Raw genomic sequence first — 25901 nt, forward strand, 5'->3', positions numbered from 1 at the left:
ACTAGACAGGTCATCAAAACAGAAAGGCAATAAAGAAACAATGGACTTAATTTATATCCTAGAACAAATAGATTTAACAGATATTTACCTAGCATTCTACCCAACAACTTCAGAATATACCATATTTTAATCAGCACATAGAACATTCTCCAAGATAAATCACATGACAGGCCACAAAACAAGTCTCAATAAATTTAAGAAAATTGAAAATATATCAAGTACTCTTTCAGACCACAATGGAATAAAACTGGAAATTAACTCCAAAAAGAACCCTTAAAACTATACAAATACATGAAACTTAAATAATCTACTCCTGAATGACCTTTGGGTCAACAATGAAATCAAGAAGGAAATTTAAAAATTGTTTGACGATCGAGACCATCCTGGCTAACACGATGAAACCCCGTCTCTACTAAAAGATACAAAAAACTAGCCGGGCGTGGTGGCGGGCGCCTGTAGTCCCAGCTACTCCGGAGGCTGAGGCAGGAGAATGGCGTGAACCCGGGAGGCGGAGCTTGCAGTGAGCCGAGATCGGGCCACTGCAATCCAGCCTGGGCGACAGAGCGAGACTCCGTCTCAAAAAAAAAAAAAAAAAAAAAAAAATTGTTTGAACTGAATGATCATAGTGACACAACCTATTAAAACATCTGGGATACAGCAAAACTAAGAGGAAACTTCATAGCATTAAATAGTCTGAAAGAGCATGAACAGACAATCTAAGGTCACACCTCAAGGACTTAGAAAAACAAGAACCAACCAAACCCAAACCCAGAAGAAAAGAAATAACAAACATCACAGCAGAACTATATAAAATTGAAACAAAAAATACAGAAAACAAATGAAACAAAACTGGTTATTTGAAGAGAGAAACAAAATCGGTAGACCATTAGTGAGATTAACCAAGAAAAAAAGGGAGAAGATCCAAATAAGTTCAATTAGAAATGAAATGGGAAAATTACAACCAATACCACAGAAATACAAAAGATAATCAAGGCTACTATGAACACCCTTACGTGCACAAACTAGAAAATCAAGAGAGAGGGATAAATTCCTAGAAAACAAGTTATTATTTGAAAAAGACTATGGCTGGGTGCGGTGGCTTATGCCTGTAATCCCAGCACTTTGGGAGGCCGAGGTGGGCGGATCACGAGGTCAGGAGTTCGAGACCAACCTGGCCAACATGGTGAAACCCCGTCTCTACTAATAATACAAAAGTTAGCCAGGCGTGGTGGTGCATGCCTGTAATCCCAGCTACGCAGGAGGCTGGGGCAGGAGAATCGCTAGAATCTGGGAGGTGGAAGTTACGGTGAGCCAAGATTGTGCCATTGCACTCCAGCCTGGGCAACAAGAGTGAAACTCCGTCTCAAAAAAAAAAAAAAAAAAAAAAAGACACTTGAATCCGTTTATAGCAGCACAATTTACAACTGCAAAAATACGGAACCAGCACAGACACACGTCAACTGATGAGTGAATAAGGAAAAAGTTGTTTTTTTATTTTTAGTAGGAATTTCACTCTTGTTGCCCAGGCTGGAGTGCAATGGTGTGATCGAAGCTTACTGCAACTTCTACCTCCCAGGTTCAAGTGATTCTCCTGCCTCAGCCTCCTAAGTAGCTGGGATTACAGGCATGTGCCACCACACCTGGCTAATTTTGTATTTTTATTAGATATGATGTTTCTCCATATTGGTCAGGCTGGTCTCAAACTCCCAACCTCAGGTGATCTGCCTGCCTTGGCCTCCCAAAGTGCTAGGATTTCAGGCATGAGCCAGTGCACCTAGCCAAAAATGTGATCATATATATATATATATATATATGGTATATACATATACACCATGAAATACTACTCAGACATAAAAAGGAATAAAATAATGGCATTTGCAGCAACCTGGATGGAGTTGGAGACCGTTATTCTAAATGAAGAAACTCAGGAATAGAAAATCAAACATTGCACGTTCTCACTTATAAGTGGGAGCTAAGTTTTGAGGATGCAAAGGCGTATGAATGACATAATGGACTTTGGGGTCTCGAGGGGAAGGGTGTGAGGGGGGTGATGAATAAAATTCTACATATTGGGTATAGCGTACGCTGCTTGGGTGATGGGCGCATCAAAATCTCAGAAATCACCACTAAAGAGCTTTTCCATGCAAACAAACACCATCTGTTCCCCCACAACTACTGAACTAAATAAAACTGAAAAAGGGGAAACATTATCACTAAAAAAAAGAATGAGAATGGGTTCTATAGTACATACATGAAACACAATAGTTTTGGAATTGTCTTAGTACTGTGGTGGCTTTCATTTAGTTTATGTTGTAAATGTTACTTATTACCTCTGTAGAATAAAATGTTACTGCCTTTCTTTTTTCCCATGATGATAATTTATTTATTTTTGGAGGAACTCAGTTTTGTGTAACTCTTGATCCACTTAGGATAAGCAGTCTGAGAACGTCTGCAAGAAGTTCCCAGTGTTGCATGATGAAATAGTTGGTATCTCATGCCATTTATTGAAGGTGTTTTGTTTATTTACTGGTGAAAATGTTTAATTGACAAACATTTATTGAAAATCCACTCTGTGCCATGTACTCCTATGTCAGGTGTTAGACATACATTGATGAATGACACAGACTCTATCCTGATGGAAATGGCGTCTAGTGGGCACCGGAGTAAGTTCTGTGAGTGTCAGGATGAACAGTCAAATTGAGCACTCTTAGATTTGCCAACATTTAACATGTTGTTCTTACCATAAATGTTAGTGTACAAAGGTAATCTAAGTTGTAATGTATATCCAGAAATATCTGTTTTTCTTAGTTAAGGGTATCTGCAAGACACTCACAGCAAATACTTTATAGTATGCATCAGATATACATAAAAGTAAATGAAGTCAAAAGTGTTTTTCTCAGAGCTGGATCTAGTTTCCTACTTGACTTTTTAAAGACACACATAAAATATTGCATTATAAAGAAGTACTGTTCCACACTATGGAAACTCCCCTAATAGTTTTTATTTTTTTATTTTTTTATTTTTTTAGAGACGGAGTCTCGCTCTGTCGCCCAGGCTGGAGTGCAGTGGCGTGATCTGGGCTCACTGCAAGCTCCGCCTCCCGGGTTCATGCCATTCTCCTGCCTCAGCCTCCCGAGTAGCTGGGACTACAGGCGCCCGCCACCTCGCCCGACTAGTTTTTTGTATTTTTTTTAGTAGAGACGGGGTTTTACCGTGTTAGCCAGGATGGTCTTGATCTCCTGACCTCGTGATCCGCCCATCTCGGCCTCCCAAAGTGCTGGGATTACAGGCGTGAGCCACCGCGCCCAGCCTCCCCTAATAGTTTTAAAACACTTTCTTAAAAAAATGCCAACTCTATCTTTAATCTGAAGGAAATCTGACTGTCCAAATAGCTCTGTTGATATGTAACATATGAATACATTATGTACTGTGTAAAATTACTTATAAGACACATTTTAAAAGATTTTTAAAATACTTAATGTGCTCACTTTGTGCTATAACTTCTAACATTTCATCTCTCTGGTGATGACTTACTTGCAAGAGATGAGGGGCGGCAGGGTGCAGGTGCAGATTGTGGTTGGATGGGTTGGCTGATCCCAGGGTCCTCTGAGCTAGTCTCAGAATCGCTGTCGCCATGACCAGTCAGTTGCAGGGGATCCAGCAGCTGCTGAAGGCTGAGAAGTGGGCCACTGAGAAGGTGTCAGAGGCCCACAAGCAAAAGAACCAGAGGCTGAAGCAGGTCAAGGAAGCAGCTCAGGCTGAAATTGAACAGTGCTACCTGCAGAGGAAGAAAGAGTTCAAGGCCAAAGAAGCTGCGGCACTGGGATCCCATGGCAGGTGCAGCACTGAAGTGGATAAGGAGACCCAGGATAAAATGGCCATCCTCCAGACCTACTTCCAGCAGAACAGGGAAGAAGTCGTGAATAACTTCTTGGCCTTTGTCTGTGACATTCAGCCAGAAATACATGAAAACTACTGCCTAGATGGATAGGAGAAGAGAGAAGTACCAGTTGCACGGACTGGCATTTTAGGTGCTCTTGTGGAATAACAAGCTCTAGCAAAGTTCTAGGTATATTCTTACGAGAAGGGCTTGAATTATTTTATTATTTTGTACACAGTTGTTCCCTTCACTTTTTAGAGAGGAGCGAATTTACCTTCTGTGTACAAACTTAGAACTAAAGATTTCATCTCTTTACCTCAATTTTCTTAGAAATTTAATAGTTACATGCTGTTTTTCTATGCCTTTTGGTTCAAGCAAAATGTATCAGTGACGACTTTTTCCTTTTTAGATCTAATAAAACAACAACAACAAAACAATTGTTTGAAGAAAGAAATGGGGGGAAAAAAAGAAAAAAAAGAAGAAAGGAATGGTTTAAATATTCCCCTCCCCCAATGCTTTATTGAAGTTCAGGGACTTTATCTGTGAAAAAGTAGTAAATAGTCATTTGTAACCTATGTAAAGCAGCAGCCAGTCTTAAAGTCACCCATTCCTTCCAACAGTTAGAACAGTGACTGCTAGTATAATTGTTTGGGCTGCTTTTAGTTTCTCTTAAGCAAAATTACTAGATGATAGGTTGGGCACAATGGCTCATGCCCGTAATCCCAGGACTTTGGGAGGCTAAGGCAGGTGGATCACTTGAGGCCAGGAGTTTGAGACCAGCTTGGCCAAAATGGCTAAACCCCATCTCTACCAAAAAAAATTTATGTATATAAAAATACATATATAAATATGTATTTTTTATATGTGTGTGTGTGTATATATATATATGCATGCTTGTGTGGTGGCACACACAAGTAATCCCAGCTACTCAAGTGGTTGAGGCATGAGAATCGCTTGAACCTGGGAGGCAGAGGTTGTAGTGAGCTCACAACACTGCACTCCAGCCTGAGCGACAGAGAGAGACTAGACTCTGTCTTAAAAAAAAAATTACTAGATAATAGAATTCAAGAATTTGTTACATATTGTCAGTACTTGGTGTACTGACAATCATTTAAAATTAAAGACTCTTTAATTTAAATGTGTCATCCAAACAAATCAAAGAAATGAGAGGCAAAAGATGTCAGAATAGCAGAAATGTTTTTCTGAATGAGTTAACCTTTTAATAGCAAGAATATGTGAATAAAATCGAATTATCATTTAAAATATTCATTAGAATAAAATTATCAAGTTTATAATTAATACAATAAAACATATTTTTTCTTATATAATTTAAAGCATATTTCAGAATATTTATTATTCTGCTCTCATCAAAATGATAAACTTCAAGTGTATTTGTATAAAACAACCACAAAATTCAGCAATACAGGAGATAATTTGAACAAATGGTGAAATATTTACTAACCTGAACACAGAAACTAAAAATTTCAGCAAGTAGGAGATACATATTGCAGACATATTGCATTATTGTATTACTGTGTATTTTATGTGTTTTCTCTTAAGATAATGCACAGGTGGGTGTCAGCAGAAGGGAGAGCACAGGCCCTTCCCATGCCAGTAGCAGGAGTTAGTAAATGACAAACACCAGTCACTGATCACCATGCAGGCGTGGCTGCGCCCTCTTTGTCTCAGCTCCACGCTAGAGGTGATGTGTCCCGTGTGCTAAGGGTCACCTCCTTCTGCACTGGAACAAGCAGCAGAGTCATGTGGATAATGTGGCCTGACCCCACCACCTCACATGAAAAGCCCCAAACAAGTATGTCTGCTGTTTCCCAACTTGCAGGGTTCTCTATTAGGCCTCTTGTTCCCGGTCTGGCCACTTGGCCTCATTTACTACTCTGGGTTTCTGTCTGAGGATGAGGGTGATGATTACTGATCAGGGTGTGGAAGGAGCCAAATGCTAAACCAGAGCATCTGCCCCACAGGGAAATAAGGCACAAGTCTCTTGTCTGATCCCACACTATGACCTCTAGACCCACTCCCCCCTCTTGTCACCAAAACCAGAATCAGGAAAAATTTCTGCAGGCATTTCTCCATCCTGGAACAAGGATCTGAGACTCTTCACTGAATCTGTGACCTTCTATCTAGCCAATATTTATATTGAACTATTAAGATAAACATCTTAGCCTGGTCATTGCCACACAGGCAGGCAAGGCAGCTCAGGTGGAAAATACTTTTGGTCATCCCATATGTTTCACGTGTCCGTGTGAAGAGATCACCAAACAGGCTTTGTGTGAGCAACATGGCTGTTTATTTCACCTGGGTGCAAGTGGGCTGAGTCTGAAAAAAGAGTCAGCTAAGGGTGGTGGGATTATCATTAGTTCTTATAGGTTTTGGGATAGGTGATGGATCTCACAAAGTACATTCTCAAGGGTGGGGAGAATTACAAAGAAATTTCTTAAGGGTAGGGGAGATTATAAAGAACATCAATCAATTTGGGTGGGGTAGAAACAAATCACAATGGTGGAATGTCATCAGTTAAGCTATTTTCACTTCTGTGGATCTTCAGTTGCTTCAGGCCATCTGGATGTATATGTGCAGGTTACTGGGGATATGATGGCTTAGCTTGGGCTCAGAGGCCTGACATTCCTGTCTTCTTATATTAATAAGAAAAATAAAACAAATGGTGGCGAAGTGTTGAGGTGGCAAACATTTTTGGGAGTGGTATGGAGAGATAATGGACAATGTTTCTCAGGGCTGCTTCAAGTGGGATTAGGGACGGCGTGGGAACCTACAGTGGGAGAGATTCAACTGAAGAAAGATTTTGGGGTAAGGGGTGATATTGTGCGGTTGTTAGAAGGAGCATTTGTCATACAGAATTATTAGTGATGGCCTGGATGCGGTTTCGTATGAATTGAGAAACTAAACGAAAGACACAAGGTCCGATTAAGAGAAAAATAATAACAGGTATTAAAGGACTAAGAACTGGGAGTACCCAGGACATCCAATTACAGAGTGTCAAAGGGGGTTCAGCACAATTATTTGCTTGGTTGGCGAGTTTCTGGGCTCTATCCTTGAGTTTTTTTTTTTTTTTTTTGAGACGGAGTCTCACTCTGTCGCCCAAGCTGGAGTGCAGTGGCTGGATCTCAGCTCGCTGCAAGCTCCGCCTCCCAGGTTTACACCATTCTCCTGCCTCAGCCTCCCAAGTAGCTGGGACTACAGGCGCCTGCCACCTTGCCCAGCTAGTTTTTTTTTTTTTTAGTAGAGACGGGTTTCACCGTGTTAGCCAGGATGGTCTCAATCTCCTGACCTCGTGATCCGCCCATCTCGGCCTCCCAAAGTGCTGGGATTACAGGCTTGAGCCACCGCCTATCCTTGAGATTTTTTATGTTGTCATATACCAGGCCAGATCGATTTAGGTAAAAACAACATTCTTCATTTAAAAATATACAGAGTCCTCTCTCTCTCTCTCTCTTTTTTTTTTTTTAGCAATGAGTAAGTCAGGACCTCATCAGATTTGGAGGAAAGAGAAAAAAGAGTCTCCCCATCCCTAACACTTTGACACTTCCTTGAAATTGGATTACATGAGATAGAAACAAAGAAGAAGAAGAAGGCAGGTGTCATAATGACTCTCAGAAGCCACTGAATCTGTGTTCATGATGCATTATTGTGCCAGCTGCCTCCCTCTTCTTGTGAAGGCCTTTCTTTATTCCTTGAGATGTGCTCATCATGAAACAGCTATAGGCCTATCATCTGCTTGCCTTGCCAGTTACAGCAACCATGAAAATAAATTTGCAGCATCCTATATAGCCTGAATATTCTCAAAAGATGATCCCAATAGCTCTAATCACAAAATAAGTTTTCCACAGAGTAGCTATATGTACATGCTCTCAGCTTATGTAAACTTGTGTTTTTATTGGTCTTAAAGCAAAATTTTTCCTAAAATTGAGAAAAGAACTAAAGTCCTCTGTCATTATACGAAGAAAGATACAGCATCTAATATCGTGAACTTCTCTATTTTAAGATGTTTTCAGACATCAAGACTGGATAATAAAATTATTTAACAATTCATAACACAAATTTAGAAATGAAAAAAAGGTTTATACTATACTACTAACACATTTTGTTTGAGCATGGTTGTCTTATAACTTTTTGGGAGTTGAATGAAAATAAATGCTACTTGTGAGAAAACTGAAATAGACTAGGATATAATAGATACAGATAGAAAGAAAAGGTACATTAACTGTGCCACATGGCAAAGAAAGTTTACAGTATGTAGTCATTAAATGTACTTGCTTATAATTATATAACCAATGATGTATAATTTTAAATGCAATTTAGTCAAATTCAGAACGTTTTATACTTAATGTATGTTTCTGAAAGAAATATAAAATCTATTGAATGAGGGAGATACTTTATGTATGTAATTACTTATAAATAGAGAAGACTTTTGCAATAGTTTGTACACTTTCGCTATAAATTATAATTCAAGAGATTCAGTAAGAGTAGCTTTTTGTAACTTAAATATGCTATAATTTCTTTGCATACATTTTTGCCTTTGATCATGTATTTTATTTAACCTGCTAATATGGTAGAGAATGTACATACAGTAAGATTACAGTAAGAATTACTAAAATAATGGTCCATGACAAATTTAGTTTTAAATGCAATGGGAAAAGAAAGTTTAATAAAAACAGAGATATTCAGTATGTGGCTTTTCATAGTTTGTCTCCTGTATTACTCCTATCATTTACTCTGTGTTTCTAAGGTTAAGCAATATTAAGATTAGGTGTAAGTGTTGTAATGTGCTTTTAATTATTAAATGTAAATGTATCACATGCCAATCATATTCAAGTTATGTATGATTTAAATAATTTTATACAGGTTGCTTTGAAAAGAGAGTAAATTTGAGTTAATATAACCAATAATCACAGAAATATTTATAGTGCAAATATTCTCAGCAATATTCAAATTGTTGGTTAATTCAAAACAAAGAGATACAAAGCAATATTTTGTATAATAATTTTTATCTAGCTTATGTTATAATATTTTAAATTCAGATTAATCACACACCATGATATAATGTTGTTGGTTTTGTTTTTTTGAGATAGTCTCGCCACTGTGCGATCTCGGCTCACTGCAACCCCTGCCTTCCAAGTTCACGTGATTCTTGTACCTCTGCCTCCTGAGTAGCTGGGATTACAGGAGTGTGCCACCATGCCTGTCTGTTATTATTATTATTTTTTTATTTTTAGTAAAGACAGCGTTTTGCCATGTTGGCCAGGCTGGTCAGGAACCCCTGGCCTCAAGTGATCCACCCACCTCCACTTCCGGAAGTGCTGAGATTACAGGCATGAGCCACAGCTCCCAGCCCTGATACAATGTTTGAAAGTAGTGGGTGAATGCTGCATTTGAGATAGTAGAGACCTATTTGGAGCATTAAGTGAATGCATCTTATTCTCTTGTTTCTTTTAATAATATATTCTTTACCATTCTATGCAATGGCTTATATATCTGCATATTTCCTAGGGCTGTCTACATGATACACAAATATTTGGATACATATAGAAATAAAAGTCACTCATCTAAAAACTTTTCAACCTGACACATAAATTCCGGTTATTTGAAAATGGAATGGTAAAGTGTTACTGAAGAACTTTTACTACGGTTCACATTTGGTAATATTTGCTAATTATTCTAAAAACAAAACCTGAAAAAACCTTGATCTCATAATGTAAACATCTGAGGTCTAAATTAATCAATAAAATAATTTTTGTGTTTTAATTATATTTTATTTTGATGCTGTCTGATTTCATAATAGATTTAATACTAGCTGAGGCTCATTAGAGATAAGCTACTGAATTATCATCCCATTAAGATAAATTTTGATTCAAGGAAGTAACATCTTAAGTTTACTATATTTAAATTTAGGAGGAATTCACTAAATCAAGTACCAAGATTTTATTTCTGCTACTAAATGGAAGATATATGTAAAATTTAAATACATTCCATTACTCAATTTATTCTTTAATGTCATGAGAGTGAATATAGACAGCATATTTTACAGAGCATACAAAGCTTTATCTTCATTGACTTACAAGTAAAATATATGTATGTATATATAAATAAATAATTATATATGTAATTTAGATATTAAATGACAGAATTTACTTATTTACTTGTGTATGATGGAATTGGATTCTAGTAATTATTCCAGGTACAGTAACTGGTTGAAAATGGGAGATGAAGTAAACCGATACGCTTAAAAGTAACTACATCAAGGGAATTAATTATAATGTCTCCAAGCAAGGCAAGACCACCCACATGAGATAAGGAATGAGAGGCTACTTATTTTGACCAAGTTAGCTCAATGACTTGGGGAACCAAGGACTGCATGTACATGGATGTTTCTTTTGTACTTCCACCCCTGCCAAGAAATATGTTTCCACTGCAATATTTGGGAACCCATTATTTCCTAATTGATACTTCATTTTCATATAAGACAACAGTTGATACTCCAAAATCAACTTACATTTTAATTAACCAAATACAATGTTCGTAAAGACAAAGAGAAACGTTTCATAACAATAAGAGTTAAGCCAACAGGAAGATAGGGAGTAGGAAAAAACAGAGAAAATCAATAAACCAAAATCAAATGCTTGAAAAGGTAACAAAATTGACAAATGTTTACTTAGGCTAAGCAAGATAAAAAGAGAAGAGACTCAAGTTGCTAAAATCAGCAATAAAAGAGAATCCATCACTGCTAGTAATACAAAATAAAAATAAAAGACAATGTAATGAAAGTCTTATGCTAAAAAAATTAGATAGCCTAGATAGAATGGATGAAGTCCTAGAGCGATACAAACTAAAATAGACTAAAAGACTATGGAGAAATAGAAAATCTAAATAGACCTACAGAAGGTAAAAAGATTGGATTGTAATTTTAAAAACTTATAATAAAATTCCCATCTCAGGTAGCTATCACTCTGAGAAATTAATATCAATTGTTCACCAACTCTTGCAGAAAATAAAAGGGGAGACAACATTACCCAACTCGTCTTATAAAGCCAGAATTACTCTGACACCAAAGCTATATCACGAAACAATATGGACTAGTATCTTTCTTTATTTTTTTTCAGACAGAGTCTCACTCTGTCGCCCAGGCTGGAGTGCAGTGGCCCAATTTTAGCTCACTGCAACATCCGTTTTCCAGGTTCAAGTGATTCTCCCGCCTCAGCCTCCCAAGTAGCTAGGATTACAGGTGTCTGCCACCACATTCAGCTACTTTTTGTATTTTTAGTAGACATGGGGTTTCACCATGTTGGCCAGACTAGTCTCGAACTCCTGACCTCAGGTGATCTGCCAACCTCTGCCTTCCAAAGCGCTGATATAGGCATGAGCCACTGTGCCTGGCCCATTATTTAAATAAAATTAAAAATCTTTAACGAAATACTGCCGAACTGAATCCAGCAACATATAAAACAGATTACACACTATATGCAGATGTGATTTACCCCAGGAATGCTACATTGATTTCATATTTGAAAATCAATGCATGCAAAAACTGTATTAATAGAATAAAACACAAAAATACATGAGCATCTCCATAGAAAGCATTTGAGAAAGTATTACACATTTTCATCACAAAACACTCCAGAGTTATGGACAAGAAGACAACTTTCCGAAACTAGTGGTAGTTATCTATGAAACCCACAGCTATCATTATACTTATCAATGAGAGGGTGAATGACTAATCAGAATGACCACTCTCGCAAATTCTCCCTTTTTCGCCTTCCTGCTCCCATCACCCTCTTTTGCTCCTCCATCTTCCCAAAAACATTTCCCCCCATCTTTTCCCAAAGCCTTCTCACCACCCTTTTATCGCCCTTCATCTACCCCAAAACTTTTTTCCTCACCCCCCAACCATCTTTTCACAATGCCTTCTCCCCACTACTGCTCACCAACCTCTTTTCCCCACTCCCACCCGTCTCCCACATGCCACTCTTTTTTCACCCTCCATCTACCGCAAAACTATTTGTCCATTGTCGTTTTCCCAACCCTCCTTCCCCTGCTGCTCGCCACCATCCTTTCCTCTCTCCATCTACCCAAAAACTTTTCTTCCCACTGTCTTTTCGCAAATCCTTCCCTCCCTCCCGCTCACTCATTTTCCACACTTTTACCAACCTCTCTTTACTCCTCCCATTTGCCACCCTCTTTTCCCCCCCATCTACCCAAAAACTTTTTACCTACCATCTTTTTCCCCACCGTTTTCGCAAAACCTTTTCTCCCTCCTGCTCACCCTGCCGTTTTTCCCCCTCCTGTTTGCCAACCTCATTTCCCCCTCCATCTACCCAAAAACGTTTTTTTCCCACCATCTTTTCCCCATTGCCTTTTTGCAATGCCTTCTCCTGCTCACCACCCTCTTTTCCTCCTTCATCTACCCCCAAACTATTTTCCCCCTCTTACCACTCCCGTCACGCTGCAATCGCCATCTCGGCCACCAGTCACAGTGAGGCTAGCCGCGGTGCCCCAGGCTCCAGCCCCCAGCACTTGGCAGGGGGTCCTCTGCCTTTAAGTTGGGCACGGAGCAGCTCCCTGGACAAACACTAAAGAACCCGGCATGGTTTGACTCCCCTGACCACAGCATGCTTTATATGTGGAGTTATGCAAATGAGTTCTGGGACTACATGTTCTGATTGGATGAGAGAAAAATCTCTAGGCCTACTCTGATTGGACTTTATTACCATGTTCTGATTGGATGAGAGCAAGTCTTAAGACAACCAATCAAAACATGATAATAAAGTCCAATCAGAGTAGGCCTAGAGGTTTCTCTCATCCAATCAGAACATGTAGTTCAGGAATGTATTTGCATAACTTCCCTATATAAAGCATGTGTGGGGCGCGTGCGGAGTCAGGGTGTTCCAGGCTGTTCTGTATTGCGCGTCTGTGCTGGGCTTAGAAGAGGAAGAGGAGAAGAAGGGGAGGATAACTGCGATATAGCAGTTTGCTTTGTTGCTCTTGGTCGTCGCGCCGGAGACTGCAGCCACCAGAACGGTAGGAGAGTGGCCCACAGCGGCAGCATGGCTGGAGTGGTAGAAAGGCCGTGGGGCAGGTATACTATCAGAACTGCACTGCCTGCCTGGGGTGGGGGCAGGTTCGGGGTGCTATCTGGGGTTCCATTGCTTAGGAGGGTTCTGGGCAGTATTGGGGACTGTGTTACTTGCGGAGGTAGAACAAGGGAAGGGGGACCGGGGGATGCTGTTGAGGGCCGGGTTAGGTGCGCCATCAGGGGCCGTGCTGACAATCAAGGTGGGTTAGATGTGTTATCCGGGCAGGGGCCGCTATGGGGGCTACCCTGGCTGTGGCTGGTGGGGGTTGGGGCACTTTCTGGGGCTGCACTGCTGGTGGTGGGTGGCGTGTTAGGGGCGCTATCTGCTGCAGTGTTGTCTGTGGCGGAGGGCGGGTTGGGTGTGCTATCTGAGGCTATAGTGCTAGCAGACAAGTTAGGGTCACTGTTGGGTGTTGCACCGCTTGTGCCAATTCGTAGGTCGGGTGTCCTATTTGGGGCTACAATGCCGGCAGTGAGGGGCGGGTTGGGGGCACTGTTGGGTGCTGCACTGCCCGTGGCAAGGAGTGGGTTGGGTGCACTATCAGGGGCTACACTGCCCAAGGCAGGAGGGTGGGTGTGCTATCCCGGGCTTCACTGTCCATGGCTGGGGGCTGGTTGGGGACGCTGTCAGAGGTTGCTTTGCCAGTGGCAGGAGATGAGTTCAGTGTGATATTGGGGACTACATTGCCGGCTGTGGGGGTGTGGTGGTTGGGGGCGCTATCAGGAGCTTGCACTGTCAAGGGAGAGGCGGGTTAGGTGAGCTATTGGGAGCTGCCTTGCCCGAGGTGGGGGTACGGGTTAGGTGCGCTACTGGGGGCTAAACTGCCCACAGCTGGCGGGGTTTGGGGGCTCTTTTGGGGGCGTTGCATTGTCAGAGGCGGGTTAGGGGCACTATCAGCTGCTGCACTGCCCGTGGTGGGGGTCAGGTTGGGGGCGATATCGGGTGCTGCAGTGCTTGTGGTGGGGACGGGTTGTGGGCACTGTTGGTTGCTACACTGCTGGTGGTGGAGTAGTTGGGGGTGCTATTGGGGTTACACTGTCACCGGTGGCGGACAGGTTAGGGGTGCTATGGTATGCTACACTGCCATGGGAGGGCAGGGGGTGGGGTGTTGGGGGCGCTATCTGAGGGCTGCATTGCTGGCAGTGGGGGGCGGGTTAGGGGCACTATTGGGGGCTGCACTGCCGGCAGCAGGCAGCAGAGGTGCCAGTGACAGCAGTGGCCTCCATGGAAGGGACCGTCCTCCCCTCCGTGGTTTCCAGGCTTTACAAAGTGATCTCCTCCTCCTCGTACTCAGTGCAGAGGGCATACAGTGTTTCTGCAGGAATACTGAGCACGGCACGGCCCCCCACACCCGCCGTGTTTATCTGGCTTACGTCCTCTTGCTCTGTATTGTGGAGACTGCCTGGTACACGGAGTAACGTGCACCACGTCGGGGACAGGGCTCTCTGGGTGGAGGCGTCAGGAATGAGAGCCCGCACTTGGGTGGTGAGGCCTGGCTGCGTCTGACTTTTTGCTGCTCCTGTTCCCCTAGGAGCGCAGCCCCGGTGGGCCCATTGATTCCTGTGGAGTGGGGAGCCGGGCACTGTGGTGTCTCCAGTGCCCACCACAGGCTCCAGTTCATGGTCAGCTTGGGCTGAAAGGAGAGGGTGGACTTTGGAGGGTGGGTGTCAGTGCCTTCGCCTGAAACTGGCACCTGACACCCAGTGGCCAGCATGACCAAAGTGAGGCTCTAATGCTACCACTGCCTGCATCTGTCCTAGGTTTTTCTGGCTTTGCTCACCCAGCTGTCCGTGCCCACCTAGAGAAGAAGGAGGGGCCGCCCTGCTGCATGCTGGAGGCTGGAGTCTGCAGATGGCGGGGTACTGTGGCTCGCATTGCTGCAGTTGGTGGCAGTGATGGAGACTGGAGACTGCAGCTCGACCCTAGCGATAGGAGGCTGGAGGTAGGAGGGTGCCCGTTGGTGGCCACATGGTAGGATCCTTGTAGGGTGGGGCTGGTGCATTGAGAGTGACAGCAGTGGTGGTTGTATTGGCATGGGCATTAGTGGTGGCAGCAGCAGCAAGTCTGTGGGCCGGGAAGGGGGTAGTAGGAGGTCTGTGGGGCCCAGGCTGGCCTGGGGTGGGTAGGAACCAGTGGGTGCTGCGCTGTGGGCCTTGGTGGCAGCAGTGGAGGTGCGGCCAGGGCGAGGAGGAGTTCTCCCCTTTCTGCAGTCCCTGGAGGGCGCCTTCTTCCTGCTGGCTCCTGAGCCAGGTGTGAGTGGCAGCATTGTCTCATTCTTAATAAAATTTATGGGGTGACTATTTGTATATCTTTTTGCTTTTTTTTTTTTTTTGCGTTTTGTTGCGTTAATCTTGGACTTTTTCAAATATCACGAATCAGGGAGGGGATAAAAGGTATCATAATAGGCTTTCTAATTCCATCACTTGTTCTTTTTCCTTTCTTCTAGTCTGTTTTTTCTTATCACCATCGTCTTGTTCCTCTTTATTTTCTTACACTGCCGCTTATATTTCTGGTTTCTATTTTTGTTTCTTCTGTTCCTCCTGCTTTTTGTTTTCTTTGTCCCAAGCAATGGCCTTAACAAACTGAAACTGAGTTGAAAACAAACTACTTGTCAGTGTGCTGTACTTTAATTTAATTTAATTAATTAATTTATTTTTTGAGACGGAGTCTCGCTCAGTCACCCAGGCTGGAGTGCAGTGGCACCATCTCGGCTCACTGCAAGCTCCGCCTCCCGGGTTCACGCCCTTCTTCTGCCTCAGCCTCCCAAGTAGCTGGGACTACAGGCACCCGCCGCCATGCCCGGCTAATTTTTTGCATTTTTAGTAGAGACGGGGTTTCACAGTGTTAGCCAGGATGGTCTGGATGTCCTGACCTCGTGATCCGCCCACCTTGGCCTCCCAAAGTGGTGGGATTACAGGCGTGAGCCACCGCGCCCGGCCTGTGTTGTACTTTTAAAATAATTGGTCCATTACTGTGTTTTAGAGATGAGGAAACAAAGTAGTTGCATAATGATTTAGTTACTTGAATAGCTATGCTTTTGTGATCCTGTTAATGCATTTTAAGTAGTTATGCAAGGAATCAAAGAATGAAGCATTAAATGAAATGCAGGTAGCAAACAGTCATTTCATCTCTCTCCCATATAGTCTGAAGATAAATGCAAGTCATGGGGGTAATAAGTTCCAATTTATAAGATCATTAAGCGAACCACATTGCCTTCATTTTATTTCTCTGCCATGGTTTTCAAGAGTGTTGTCATTTGCATGAGCAAACCTCGTGCATCACCACACCTTAGCAACAGGGAAGGGGGGAGGATCATGTGTATAATGTTTTAAGGCAAAAAGATTCACAACCAAAAACAAGGCTTTATTAACTTTCATCTTTAAGAACCTGCAGTGTTGAGCCCTGTTTTATTCCTAGTGTTACTGCCTTTGATATGAACTCTCTTAAGTGGTCCCTTTAGAAGCTAATGCATTCTATTGACTACTTTAAAGAAAGTCTCTATTGTATCATTTTTTTCAAGCCCACAGAAATGTATAAGGCCTATAATTTTTGACACTTTTTAATTATTTTTAAGGCTATGATCATGTAAAATACTGTTGATACATGTGAAAATATGCGTAAGTACCACTAGATTGGTTATTTTGAAGAGGTAGTGTCTAAATTTTTGTCCAGAGTAGATTGGTTGCAGTTTCTTAGGTGTGTTTTCAATACATTGCCTCAGTGTTTTAAAGTGTATAGAACTTTGAATATGCTTTATCCTCATATAGTCCTTTGTTTATAGGGTGTTTAATATTTCTAAAGACTAAAGATGTCACAGGCCTCTTTAAGGTTCAGTAATTTTAAGATTGGAAATTTACAGGGTTAGAATCCAACAAATTCAGAGGAAAATTGTTAAATTATATAGCTGTAGAGCAGGAAATGAAACCCAGGTTCTAAGCTCTAAGCAGGGCCATGAGCTACCACGCAAGGGCATCAGTGACTGGGCATAGAATTGGAAGAATTACAGGATGGTTCAGAGAGAGAGCTGTAGAGCCTCACTGTATGTGAACGTGAATTTTATGTATGTATGTATGTATTTTGAGACAGAGTCTCACTCTGGAGTGCAGTGGTGTGATCTTGGCTCACTGCAACCTCTGCCTCCCAGATGCAAGCAATTCTCCTACCTCAGCCTCCCCAGTAGCTGGGATTACAGACGCACACCAGCATGCCCGAGTAATTTTTGTATTTTTAGTGGAGTTGGGGTTTCACCATGTTGGCCAGGCTGTTCTCGAACTCCTGACCTTGTGATCCACCCACTTCAGCCTCCCAAAGTGCTGGGATTACAGGCATGAGCCACTGTGCCCGACTGTGAACATGAGTTTTTAAACTGCATGGTCCTTTGGGGTCCAGCTTCTCCATTTGTACAATGGGGACAGTACTAAGGTTTTCTTTTTCTTAGTTGACTGAATTATTTGCATCGTCTGTCATCTTGCTACTCTTTGTTAACCCACATGAAAGGACCTAAGGTAATTTCTGACAGCCTGGGACTCCTTGTGCAAAACAGAAGGTGCCACAGACCCCATTTTAGGAGAAACCTTTGTTTTCCTCTTGGAACCCCAAGAACCGTAAGCAGACAGGTCCCTCTCAAAATCTAAGGCTCTGCTCTGTTTTGCCTTGCTTTACCTGACTTTTTTTGATTTGGGTGGGCATCAAAAATTAGGGGAGAGAGATCTAAAGAAAGTTGTGGATATGAATATATATTTATGGTAAGATAGGTTATGAAGGAAAGAAACTTACATGAGAGAGGGTCTTGTATGGCAAATTCTTGTCCTAAAGTAGAATGACTGTTTAGGAAAGCAGGAAATATAAGACAAGTCAGAAAGTCATAAGATGGGAAAGAAAAGTTTACAACTGGCAGATACTCTCCTGTCTAGAAGTGTTGTATGTGTGATGTTTACATGAAGGAGCTCTAATTAATTGGATTAAGAGAGAATGAAAGCTCTTAAATAATTTGTTAGAAAAATAGAAACCCTAATGCCTTTTATTTCATGTGACTTCAGTAATCTTTGAGAAATAAAGTTTTACAATTATTGGTGGTAAAAAGTCTCCAAAATGTAGACATTTGGCCTAAATTAAGTCAGAGGTTAAATTGGCTAAGGGCTTTAATGTCATAAACTGCTGCTTTGACTTTGGAAAATTGTTCAGTTTACCTGGTTTGGAGCCATAAGATTTCTAGGTAAGGCCTGGGGACGGTTGTAGTTAGTCGTGTCTCCTAGCTATGCTGGAAGAGAGTTAGACTTTATCTGCAGTTCTGATTTGTATCCTGGACTCAGCACCTGGTATGTAATTGAAACTGCTTACATTGAAAAGAAAAATTGTGTTTTGGTTTTTGAAAGGCATGGGAATATTTTTTTTCCCAAAAAGCGAGTTTTGGCAAGTTTGGAAAGTTTAAAAATTATTTTTAGTTGTAAGAAAATAAGGTTTAAGCAAGTTACAGAAGGTTTATGAAAATTAACTTTGTGAAGGATTCTGTGTGTGAGCAAGTTGACTGAAATTAAGAGAGACAGGAATGTTAGGTGTAATAAATGCAGGTACCCTTCCACTTTATTTTCTGTTTCTTAGGTTATAAATATTCACTATGTACAACATTTCTAAAAATCCCTTCACTATAATATTAAAACGTAACTGTGTTCTCTTTGTATTGCCTTTTTTCTCCTGAAATTTCAATAGTAGATTTAGATTCAGAAGATGTTGGGGAAGCACCTTATGGGAGTGTTCTAAGTGAATTTAAGGCGAAGGGTTTTCTGTACATGGGTGGTTATCACAGCATCACTTGTTGCAGCAAAACACTGGGTATCGACCTCAATGTTTATCAATGAGGAACTGTTTGGATAAATGATGATTTGTGCCTTGCATGGCTCAACTATTCAAAAACACCCTCTTTTCCTCACTTGCCTTACCTTTGGTTCTGGGCCTGGAGCCTTTCAGGGGTTACTCTGGACAATGGATTCCTGTGTCCTGTGACTAATCTGGACAGCGGCTTCCTATTTCATTCTTCACCATCTTCCAAAAATTTGTGAAGATAATTTCTTCCTTGATGACCCCATACTGTTGGTTTACTTTGCAGTTAACAATTTCATGCCTTCACTAGATTATCTGTGTGAAGGTGTGGGGTGTATGTGTTCATACTCAGGAAGGAGCAGAGGAAGACAGCCACAGCCAAATGAGTAATCTTACACTAAATGTTCATTATAAGAATGTCGATACATTCATAGATGGTAAATCTGTCAGTAATGTTTACTTGTATGATTCTTGGTTAAAACCACACTCACTGGTGATAACTGTGCTGAATGGATCACAGGTGTTATACTTATGTGTGGGAATTGCATTCAAACCACCAATGCCTACCTACTCAATTTTTGTTGCCTTTTAGTTAAAAACTCTTGTGAATGTTTCCCTGGCATGCAAATATGGGAACTGCAGTTTGATTCTAAGTAGAAACACTTCGGTAGTTGAAATGCCATAAGAAGACATACAGCTGTTAATGGGCAACAATTCACTGTTGGTTAGGAATTTACATTGCTACTTACCATATCCTTCTTTATCCAGACTTTGTGCCAAGAAAATGAAATTTTCGTTTTTAAAATTTTTCTCTAGAGTAATTGTACAATATGGCTGTTATCAAACCTGATGCTGTAATTAGTAGAAAAGGTCTAGAAATGAAAAGAAAACTAATATTTTCCACTTATGGTTAAATTAATTGCAAAATAACATCCTTTTGATTGTCAGATTGGAGACAAGCTTATTGCTAAGGGTGAAATAAAACGTAATGTGTTGCTGGTGCTAATTCTAAAGCGTTTGAGCACTTTATTTCTTTACAAAGGCCCAGTCTACTCATGTGTCCTTCTGTAAATAATCCTGCTCTACCAGCATCCTATGTAAATTTTAAAAATTATAGTTCTTATATTAGATTGTAACAAATGTTCTTGTTTAATTATATGCAGTGCAATCTTGTTATAAGCTCACATTAGCTTGTCTTATTCCCTGTATGTTTGTTGTAAAATGTGTAGTCCTTTTCAACATATGATAGCTTAAGGATGGATTTAATATTTTGTTTTAGAACCAAAATCTTTTATCTTATATACAGGAAAATTATATTCAAATTCAGAGATCAGCAAACATTTCCTGTAAAGGGTGAAATGGTAACTATTTTCAGGTTTTCTCAGCTTGTGGTCTCTGACAACCTCTGAAGTCATACCCAGGCAGCAGCAATAATGTTTAAAGGAGTTACTGGGGCTGTGTTCCCATAAACTTTATTTACAAAAACAAGTGGTGGGCCAGATTTTGGCTGCAGGGTATAGTTTGCGGACCCCTGAACAATGACTTTTTCTTGAAACAACACAACTGAATTGAGATTTGAAAGAATGTTGAAGCAGCATTGTTTGGGGTAATATCTGAGGTTTGTCATCTAACACTAGGAAAATCAGGGATGTAGACACACAAGAAGTGAGTTCAAGAGTGGAGGATTAATAGGTGAAAGAAAAAGAGAATAGCTCTCTCTTTTGCAGGGAGAGAGGGGCACCTGAGTGGGTCTTCCGGTTTTGTGGTGAAATGCACAAGGTTTTATAAAGGAGCTTAAGGAGGTGGTGTCTGACTTACGCAGGGCCCCAGAGATTGGTTGAACCAGGTGTGATGTTTGCATGGCACATGAAGAAGCTGGCCATCCCACACTAATCTTTTTTTTTTTTTTTTTTTTTGAGACGGAGTCTCGCTCTGTCGCCCAGGCTGGAGTGCAGTGGCCGGATCTCAGCTCACTGCAAGCTCCGCCTCCCGGGTTCCCGCCATTCTCCTGCCTCAGCCTCCCAAGTAGCTGGGACTACAGGCGCCCACAACCGCGCCCGGCTAATTTTTTGTATTTTTAGTAGAGACGAGGTTTCACCGTGGTCTCGATCTCCTGACCTTGCCCACACTAATCTTTTATTATGCAGATGAGTTCGCTACCTTACCGGCACCGTATTGTCCGTTCCTTACTGTATCTGTGGTTGACAGAGAAAAGGGAAGGTGGAGCGCCCCCGTGTTGAACATGCCTGACCCACAGGTAGGCTTTTCCTATTGGCACAGCTGCCAGCATTCCCATGTGAGCTTATCAATGTCTGTAGCTCAGTTTTACAGGATGCTCTTTGTTAGAAAAGAAATGATACAGGGGCCTCTTCTCATTAAAAGGAAAACCTTACCTAGGACTTCCTTACCCTCACTATCTGCCTACATAATTTCTGCCTTCATCAATGTTGCATGTGCAATAGAGAAGGTGACATGTAGGGAGCTGTGCCAGCAGGGGTTGGATATCTCTTGATGAGCTTCCCATCATGCATTCTTCTTCACCTGTGGCAACATCAGCATTGATTACAGCATCTACAGTAAAGTAGATGGGTCCACAGGTCATGGAACATATACTAGCGCTGCCAATTATATGTTGATTTAAATAACATCATTCTCTAAGGACAGCCTTTTTCCCCCCAGATTCTGGTGTGTATGTGGAGTTGGGGAGAGACACCAAACTGTACCCCATTTCCTTATGTAATGCTTGTACTTTTAAAAGTGTTTCAAAGATTATATCACATACTAGTAGTTTACTGTTTCTTATTCAAATTTGTTTTAATAGTCATGATGGTGAATGTTTTCAAAATTCTATAGATCTTTGGGTTGAGGTGATACTATAAAGTATGAGTTCATCTCATTTTTTTTTGTGTTATCTTAGTGACATTTCAGAGACATAATGCATGTCTGCAAAACCCTTCTCTCGAAAACAGTGAAAGGCTACGTAACAGGACAGACAAAAATGAAGGTTTGGCATAATGGCTCACACCTGCAATCCCAGCACTTTGGGAGGCCAAGTCGGGTGGTTCACTTGAGCTCAACAGTTCAAAACCAGCATGGCTAACATGGCGAAATCCATGTTCACAAAAACTACAAAAATTAGCTGTGTGTGGTGGTGTGTGTCTGTAGTCCGAGATACTTGGAGGGCTGAGGCAGGAGAATCGCTTGAGCCTGGGAGGTCAAGGGTATGGTGAACTGAGGTCGCGCCACTGCACTCCAGCCCGGGTAACAGAGCGAGACTCTGTCTCAAAATCAACAAAAATTTATAAAACAAAGAATGTTTCTAACTGTAATAAAGGAGAAGTTACAAGCTTAAGTGTTGGTTAGATTTAATCTTTGATTTCCAGGCACTATGTTACTTAAAAACATGATTTTTGGATATTTGAAAGTTCAAATTGGAAACTCAGGAAAGGGGTCACTAACATGTTAAGAGTATTCTTAACACCTTAGTGCCTATGCAGTATCGACAAAGCCAATGGAACCAATGGAGCATTTGCTTTCATAATAGAATATAAGTGTTGCTGGGTACTCTCAAATCAAATTGAGCTCACATTATTGGTGTCATTTAGTATAATTACTGAATTTCTTTGAACCCAGTTTCCACTTTTAAAAAATTATTTAGCTCATTAGGCTCAAAACTTCTCTTTGTTACATTTTATTACACTTGAGTGGCATGTGAACTGAGTTTTGTCATTGGATTTTCTTTAAAAAAGGTAAAGCAATGGTTAAATTTTAGATTATATCCTTCCTAATAATTTGGCTATTTTCGTTGCTATAAGAGTAAGTTGTACTAGAGTATGAGTTACAGCATTTATGAATTAAAACCTAATAAGATAAAGTAATTTTGAAAATAGATTATTTAAGAAGTACTTATAAAGGTATGTATGCCTTTATGAATGATTCAGAAAGCCCTGTTTTCATGAAATTGAGTTAACATTTTGAAGCAATTCACTTCAATAGAAATATTTTAGAGTCTCTAGATCATGCCTTAAAAACTGTTATCTTGGGGGCTTGAAAAGAGTCATCTTTGTTTTATTTTTGAGCCACTTCAAACCTTGTGCCCTATAGATTTTGCTGAGGTTTTTATAGAAAATGCATTGTAAGCTTGTGGTTTGTAAAGCCCAGGAAACAAACTTGTTTTACATGTGATCCCATGACACCTGGATTCGCTTACTCTCTAATTGAATTTTACTAAAGAAAGATTTACTGTAGAAGCTGAGGATAAGACAGTGCTCACTGAAGAACAAGTTGTTTACTTCTGTAGTCAAATGGCAGACGGGGTATGAACGTTTTTTTAAAGAAAGTCGTCGTGTGTTTAAATACAGTGACCTCCTATAAGTTTTAAATCTTTATTACAGAAAAGCAAATGAGTAAATCTGACCAACTAAATAGGCTCCCGGTGTCCCTGTTGGTGTCCATATCATGGAGATGACAATGATAGTGGCTCTGAAGAAATCTTCTATAGAAATAGTGGCTGCCAAGCCAAACTGGGTGGTCTGATTGTGTTTTGTTGGCATGAAGACCTCTTGATGTCATGTCCTCCAAAAGCCCCTGCATGAGTCCTCTGGAAGTGAACATCCAGTCCTTTTTTTTAGATTTTTATTCTGGATTGAAGGCTCTTCATCATCAGCTTCACAAGAATGCTTTAATCCTTTCTTTTCTTAAGGCCTTTCTCTCAGGCTTTTCCTGACCAAACTCTCTCGTCTCGGGGAATATAATAAAGGCAGTGCTATGAATTAGAAAGTTTACTGGCTTGGGAGTCAGGAGACCTCACTTCTAGAAATGCACTGTCCAACATGGTAGTTACAGTTACTAGCCATGTGATCATTTGAATTTAAATTCATTAAGATTAAATTGCATTAAAAATTTGACATCTCAGTTGCACTAGCCACATTTTAAGTGCTCAGTACTCAAATGTGGCTACCATGTTGGAGAGAACAGAAGAGTGTGTGCATCTTCACAGAAAGTTCTTACTGACCAGCCCTTCGTAGAACTAGCGGCACCACTCACGCCATGTCTGTTGGCCCCAGCTTTTACATGTGTAGAAGGAGAGGGTTACACCAGTTGCATCATCATCAATTGTAAACTTTTGAAAAAATCCAATTCCTGTGCCTCATTCTAGACCTACTAAGTCAGAAACTCTGGGGTTGGGCTCCAGAAATACATACTTTAACAAGCCCTCCAGATGACTTGGAAACATCCTAAAAATTGAGAATATTAGACTATTGTTAAGATTTTAAGTCCTGCTGGCTTTGAACTGCTACCACTCAAAAATGTAGGATACTAGAAGCTGGGAAGGGATAGGGAGAGACTTGTTATAAAGTCATGAACCAAAAGCATCTGAGACAGGTTGCAATCAATTTTGAAAGTTTATTTTGCCAAGATTAAGGACACAGCCTCAGGAGGGTCCTGATGACATGTGGCCAAGGTGCTTGGGGCACAGCTGCGTTTTATATGTTTTAGGAAGACATGAGACATCAATGTGTGTGAGATGTACATTACTTCTGTCTAGAAAGGTGAGACAAGTTGAATCAGGTTTGGGGATGGGTGCTTCCAGGTCATAGGTAGATAGGAGACAAACGGTTTCATTCTTTTGAGTCTCTGATTAGCCTATCACTGAATACAGAGTCTACATGGGAGATGCCGTGGAGGAATAGTCACTCATGCCTCAGTCTGGCTTAGTGAATCTGCATTTTTACGTAAACAACTGGGCAGAGAAAGCCATCAGATACACATTTGTCTCAGGTGAGGAAAGGGATGACTTTGGGTTCTGTCCTTTGTCCCCTACCTGTGAAGATAATCTTATCAATTTACATTGCCAGTGCGAAATTCAACAGAACTGTTTTAGGGAAACGATCTTGAGACCTGCAAGAAATTTCCTTTCTGACAAATTATGAAGGAGGTATATAGCTTTTGAAATCTTTGTAGTTACCTTATTTAGAAATAAAATGGGAGGCAGGTTTGCTTGATGGAGTTCCCAGCTTGACTTTTCCCTTTGGCTTAGCGATTTGGGGATCCAGGAGATTTATTTTCCTTATTTTTCCTTATTTTCTGGTCACTATACGTTTTCTGTTGTGAAACATTACTATGTCCCCTGTGAATATATACAATTACTTGTCAATAAAGAACAAAACCCCCCAAACAATAAAAATGTTAACAGGAGATTCATGAAAGCAACATTTTCTTACCCAGGAAGGAAGATTACCACTTTCATTATGGAATCTAAGAAGTGACAGTTTTTAGTCTGTTGAACCTTTATAAACATACAAATATCCAGTCCTAAAAATTAGAAACAGTGTATCTGAGAAAGTACACTGTGATGTGCTGTATTCATAAAATGGAACCTGTGCTTTGATTTAACAAGTTCAAAACACTATTGTGTAGTCTAAGAAGTGATGTTTCTGAACATGTTGAGCCTTTATACAAAAATACAAATATTTAGCCCTAAAAACTAGAGACAAGCTATTTGTGAAAACGCCTTGTGATGTGCTGTTTTATATCACAGAATTGAACTTGCATTTTGATAAAACAGCTTCCAAACACTTTTTTTGTAGAATCTAAGAAGTGACATTTCTCAGTTTATGAGCCCTTATAAAAACGTATGAATATCCAGCCCTAAAAACTAGAAACAAGTGATCTGTCAAAATGCTTTGTGATGTGCTGTTTTATCTCACAGAGTTGAACCTGTGTGTTGATGAATTAGATTCCAAACTCTCTTATTGTAGTATCTTAAAAGTGACATTTTAGAGCCTATTGAGCCTTTAGAGGAAGGTATGAATGTCCAAAATACTAGGAAAAAAGCTATCAGTGGAAAAGCTTTGTGATGTGCTGTTCTATGTTACAGAATGGAACTTGAGTTTTGATGAAACAGCTTTCAAACACTCTTTTTGTAGAATCTAACAGTGACATTTCTGAGTTTATTGAGCTCTTCTATGAACATACAGATACTTAGTTTCAAAAACTAGAGACAGTACCGAGCACGGTGGCCCATGCCTGTAATCCCAGCACTTTGGGAGGCCAAGACGGGTGGATCACTTGACGTTGGGAGTTTGAGATCA

At 40.8% G+C, this 25901-nt stretch overlaps 2 pseudogenes across 1 annotated transcript in view; both read left to right on the top strand.

The window, feature by feature from the left end:
* LOC112632423 overlaps positions 1-25901 on the top strand; it is a 496008-nt pseudogene that overhangs the window by 6042 nt on the left and 464065 nt on the right. The window lies entirely within an intron of this gene.
* On the top strand, positions 3635-3991 carry LOC112632806 (annotated as a pseudogene).

This window comes from Theropithecus gelada, chromosome 10 (assembly GCF_003255815.1).
Source record: "Theropithecus gelada isolate Dixy chromosome 10, Tgel_1.0, whole genome shotgun sequence".
NCBI classification, from domain to species: Eukaryota; Metazoa; Chordata; class Mammalia; order Primates; family Cercopithecidae; genus Theropithecus; species Theropithecus gelada.